This window comes from Harpegnathos saltator, unplaced genomic scaffold, assembly GCF_003227715.2.
Source record: "Harpegnathos saltator strain DR-91 unplaced genomic scaffold, Hsal_v8.6 scaffold597, whole genome shotgun sequence".
Classification (NCBI taxonomy): domain Eukaryota; kingdom Metazoa; phylum Arthropoda; class Insecta; order Hymenoptera; family Formicidae; genus Harpegnathos; species Harpegnathos saltator.
Window position 1 is genome coordinate 83439 of NW_020230423.1, and position 6000 is coordinate 89438.

General features: G+C 45.5%; 1 non-coding gene across 1 annotated transcript; it reads right to left on the reverse strand.

The window, feature by feature from the left end:
• Positions 1 to 5628: 5628 nt before the first annotated feature.
• On the reverse strand, positions 5629 to 5701 carry TRNAA-GGC (transfer RNA alanine (anticodon GGC)). Its single transcript has one exon. It is a non-coding gene; the product is annotated as a tRNA-Ala (tRNA).
• Between the last annotated feature and the right edge of the window lie 299 nt (positions 5702 to 6000).

The window sequence follows — 6000 nt, forward strand, 5'->3', positions numbered from 1 at the left end:
GGCCCACCGCTCGGTGCCACCACTGCCCCGAGCCTATGGACACGGCGCAGCATACCCTGGCCGCCTGCGCGGCATGGGAGGAGCAGCGCCGCGTCCTGGCCGGGGCGGTGGATTGGCGAGAGGGGGAGCTGTCGCTCCCGCACCTAGTGAAAGCTATGTGCGGGAGCGAGGAAGCCTGGGAAGCGGCGGCCTCCTTCAGCAAGGACGTGATGTCCCGGAAGGAGGCCGCCAAGTGGGAGCGTCGGCCCGGGGTACGTCGTCGTAGAAGACGACGGGGCCGGCGCTCCCCGGGGGGGGGGATCCACAGCGGGCCCGAGGTGGCATCGGCCGAGGAGAGGCCGCTGACCTATACGAGTCGACGCCTCTCTCGGCCGCCTCGGGCCCGACTCCGTCAGTCAAGGGGGGGGTGATGGGTCGGGCCCATCCTCCTCCGACTGATCGGATAGGTAAGGAAAAGGGGAGGTGGATCACCCAATTGGGGCTGGGCCTACCTCCCCGATTCTCCTCTCTCCCTGGGATTTACAGGGAGAGGGGGGGGTAAGGAGGAAGAGTGGATGTCTCCTTCCTCCTAGGTGACACCAGAAGGCCAACTGGCGGGGCAACCCGCCGAGGACCTGCCGCGCCCTCCCACTAATTTCCCGAAAGGGGTACACGGGGCGTGGGGTTCTTCGTTGAGAGCCCCGTGGGGCCGGGGTGTTGGGGAGGGAATGCGGGAGCAGTTCCCCTAACTCCCCTCACAACGGTCCGACAGGTAGACATCCCGCAGAGGTTTTAGTCGGTAGGAGTCCGACATAACTTCCACCCCCCCAAGAGATGGGGGTATCCATGATGAATTTCCCCTGCGTGAACAAAAAAAATGTATACACTACTCAAAAGAATTATGGCATAGATAATTTATTGCCGAAAATTGGCCAACTTTGACTGGCGATTACTTCGCGAAAAATTGTAGATTAATGATTTTTGTTTCAAAATGCTTGAAGTCTCCACTTTAAGAATGTATCTCCATTTTTTACATGCGATGCACCCCTACCCCTGTGCACCCCTAACTCCTGACATCTGAGGGCATGTTTGGTATACTGAAAATTGCAAAGTTTGACGTGGAATGCACGGACGTGGACAATTTTTTTTTCGGGGACGCCGTTTGCATCGTCATAAAGTTTAAATCTTCCCCTTCAATTTGGAAAAAATGGAGTCGCTACAATTTTTTTTCACGAAGTTACAGCACTTCAAAGATATCGTTGTTTTTGGCCTTCGGGCCAAGTGTATACGCATATGTGTGTGCCCGTGACAGAAGAGATAAGAATCCCGTGATTCGTTACTTCCACAGTAATTATTGATTCCAAACCACAGACTTCTATAGTGCTAGACTGCTAACTGCGACTCAATACATGACCCCGAAAAGTATGTACCGTCCTGGTGTCCGACATTCACATCTGATTGGTTAGATCAAAACACATTTCTTCTAATTGGATGGGCCATATTGCTTATATACCTCCTCTCCTTGTGGACTCCCATTTACGCATGCGCAGATGTATGATTCCCTTATGTAATATATACTTTTTGGGGTCAATTTTGTGCTACAGTATATAAGGGAGTTAGCAGTCTAGTTATACTATAGAAGTATGTGCTTCACACCCTCCCTTCTATGCACGTGAGTGCACGCACGCGCATATGTACAGGTTGCGTACATATGCGCGTGCGGCAAAAGTTCGCGGAGCGGCATCTATAAGTAAACGGTAGAATTATAAATTGTAGTCGGTTATATAGAATCACTCCCCATGAGGGGTTGCTAGTCCCCCATCGGGTGCCTCCCCAGGTGGCGGATAGGGGAACGACCCTGGCATGCCAGCGGATACTGGGGAAGTAATCTACCCGGGGTAGACCAAAACTAGCACCTTAGCACAATGGACAAAACATAAGGAAATGAATACCCCAGGTGGCAGCCCAGACTCTGATCTGGAAAATCCACCCTCTAAGGAGGCAGGCCCCGCGGATTCTGGAGGGGGGCAACCATTGTCTAGCAAGAAAGATCTTAAAAACTTACCGGCACCAGAAGGAATAACCGTAACTCAAAAGAAAATTCGTTCAGTACTGAATAGGCCGCGTTCAAATTCTTATAGTGATATCTCACTAACAAACAAAGAAAGAGAACAAATACCTAAAGTGCTTGTCCCTAACAAAGATGAGCAATTCCAAAATGACAAATGGAAAGAGATAGTAGGTAAGAAAAGACTACGCTGCAGTCTTGACCTTCCGAAGAGAACTCAAAAGCAAACAAAGCTCAACTCCTACTGGCTAGGAACGCAAGTGCAGACTGCGAATAGTTTTACTGCCTTGGAGATGGAGGATCAGCAGGCGGAAGAAGAAACTACCGACGAAAGAACGTCAAAACCTCCACCGATCTATGTGGATGGGATGAGTAACATACAACCTCTTAATGGATCACTAAACGACACAGTTAAAGGAGATTACGAGATCAAAATCTTAAAGGAAGAAGTTAAAATACAACCTAAAACTATGCAAGCCTACTCCACTATTGTCAAAGAATTACAAAAGAAGGGAACAGAGTTTCATACTTATAAGCTAAAACGAGAAAGGAGTTTCAGGGTAGTATTAAAAAACATACACCCTTCAACGGATCCAAATGAATTAAAAGAAGAGAAGAGCGATAGAGGACCTAGGATATCAGGTCATCAACATCTGGAATGTAAAAGCCAGGATAACAAGAAAGCCATTACAAATATTCTTTGTCGACCTAGCACCAAACTCTAGAAACAAATCAATATATAATGTTAAGTTGCTTTTGAACTGCCGTATTATGTTTGAGACTTCCAAACCAAAAAGGAAGATCCCACAATGTGCTACGTGCCAGAGATACGGACATACTAAAAGATTTTGCTTACGTCAAGCCAGATGTGTAAAATGTGCGGGAAATCACGCTACTGCAAATTGCTCCAGGAAAGGGAGATCAGATCAAGTAAAGTGTGTTTTATGTAATGGTAATCATCCGGCAAATTACAAAGGCTGCATGGTGTATAAAGAACTCCAGAAAGTAAAATATCCTCCTATCAGATCTAGGAGAATATTGAAAACTTATTCATCAACAGATAAATCTACATCATATGCCGAAGTGGCTAAGGCAGATTCAATCCCTAGAGACCAAAAACTTAGTATATTTAAAAGCAAAGAAGGGGTGCAGAATAAAAGTCTCCCAAATTCCCTAAATGAAATAAAGGAACTCCTTTAAAATATGATGAGTCAAATAATGACAATCACTAACAGACTGACAGAGTTAATGTCCAAACTAGTACAACATTCAAATTATTAAAGCTAGCAATCTGGAATGCCAATGGGCTAACACACCGCATTGGGGAGCTGAAAGTCTTCCTCAATAATTACAATATTGACATTCTACTGGTATCAGAAACGCATCTTACTGCAAGAAGTCATTTTATATCCCAAATTATAATATCTACTACACAACTCATCCGGATGGTACGGCACATGGAGGAACGACTGTTTTCATAAGAAAAAAAATTAAGCACTATCAGACGGCTTCGCTAAAATCAGAACAGATACAAGCAACCAGTGTAGTTGTGGAGGACTGGATTGGTCAAATAACAGTCACGGCGATTTACTGCCCTTCGAAATATAACATAAAAAGTGAGAATTTTACAGACTTCTTAAATTCTCTAGGTAATCGCTTTGTAGTTGGGGGGGATTTTAACTCCAAGCATGTTCATTGGGGGTCAAGAATTACTCTCTCTAGAGGACGGGAACTATTAAAAGCTATACAAACCCTGGGGCTAAAAGTAATCTTATCGGGCCATCCGACATATTGGCCTACAGATAAATAAAAAATTCCGGACCTGTTAGATTTCTGCATAACAAACGGAATTCCAGAAAATTTTACTGATTGCATTCCTTGCTTAGAGTTATCATCAGATCACACCCCAGTGCTGATAACAATAGCAAGCGGCCTTATAATGAAACAGCAAAAATGTAACTTACACAATAACGGTACGGACTGGTCAAATTTTCAAAAACTGATTAATGCCAACTTAAAAGTAAATGTAAGTATCAAGACTAATGAAGAACTAATGAAGAACTAAGTACAGTGGAGCACTTTAATGCGACAATCCAAAAGGCTGCTTGGGAGTCTACTCCTCTACGCGATAACAAAGAAATTAAACTGAACTGTTCGGGAGCAGTACTAGATAAAATAACAGAGGAAAGACGCGTGCGGAAGCAATGGCAGTTGACTAGATGCCCAGTGATAAAAACCCGTTTAAATCGAATAATAAGGGACCTAAGGCGACTCCTGGATGAAGAAAAAAACCAGAGCGTTCAAAATTACCTCCAACAACTAGAGGAATCAGCAGTTAATGACTATTCATTATGGAAAGCCACTAGGAAACTAAAACAACCAAAGTTAGCATCTCCTCCAATACGTAAAGAGGATGGAGAGTGGGCTAGAAGTGATCAGGAGAAGGTACAGACATTTGCCGAAAGTCTTTTTGCAGAAAGTCTTCACTTGCATACATATGAGGGCTCGGAGGAACATATTTTAAATGTTCTAAAGACCCTGAATGCTCAAACTTCCCGCTAGGAAACAATGATAAAAAAATTCAATAAATCCGAGATCAAAACAGTTATGAAAAGTTTAAAACCTAAGAAAGCTCCTGGATACGACCTAATAACAGGAAGACTGCTCAAAGAATTACCTGAGAGAGGTATCACCTATCTTACTCAATTATATCCCAGGTAGCAGACTGACGTCAAATGACGGTTCGCTTGTCGAGCCCGTGATTGCTTGGTGTCGCTCCAGGTAGAGCGTCCATGTTCTCTGCAGTATCGCTGTACCACAGGCACGAAGCCAGGTGGGAGGTTTTTACTGGTGAAGCATAATTTAACACGTTGAGCGCCGCGTCAGCCATCGGTGGCTGACACTGGACTTTCCGTTTAGGCCGCGTCAACCACCGGTGGCTGACACTGAAATTACATTTAGGCTGTGTCTGCCACCGCTGGGTGACACTGACCTTTCACATAGGCCGCGAAAAACAGCTGGCTGACAGCGTATAATATGATATAGAACTATAAAATTTACACTCTTTTATGGAATTGCAGAAAATTTATTCAAAATTTACTTAATTTTGACACATTACAGGATTAGTGGATTTAATTGAAGCACGGTAAACATAAAAACGGTTCTCCTTTACAGGTATTACAAAATGTGACAACTCGCTTAGTTTTTTTCCTGGCCATTTCTCTACTATCTTTTGTAATCTATTCGTAATAGGAACACCGGCCACGAATCCATAATGAAAACAAAACAGACTTGCCGCGTAACGTGTCGAATGAATGAATGCATATAGGCGGGTCATTCTAAACGTAAACACTCTTCTACTGCGATAAGAGACATTGGCCCTATAATACCAGCGCTTCTAAGTGGCGCGCGTGGCCTGATGGGGACTGCCTTCAAAATCGGCGTGGCGCTCAACGTGTTAATAACACCTCTATGTACCATGAAAGAAGGAGGGCGTACTAAGTGGCGACGGGACGCCGTGCGTTCGGGACCTGCATCTCATTTTTCGTTCCGAGGAGAGAAAAATATCGAGAGCGCGGTAGTCGCTAGACCGGGAATCGAACCCGGGTCTTTCGCTTGCCGGGCGACTGCTCTAGACCACTGAGCTATCTGACGCTCCACGCTCACGACACTCTCCCCTCCCCAGATAACGTTGAGAGATGTCGTTCGGCAGCGACATCTCTAGTGCTATCCCGAGCGCACGGCGACTACAGAGAGAGGCATTGTTACTTGTACCTGGTGGTACAAGCTGACAGTCTCTCAAAGTCAAAGGTTGCTATCCTTTTAAGACCTGCTGTCCATGTATGCCGGCCTCCACCGTTGCCCCTCCTTATCCGGTGCAAATAATAGAAATAAGCCCCGGGGTCGACGCCATATTTTGGTTGCCCCCGGGCGCTTGGACACGTTTTGCAACG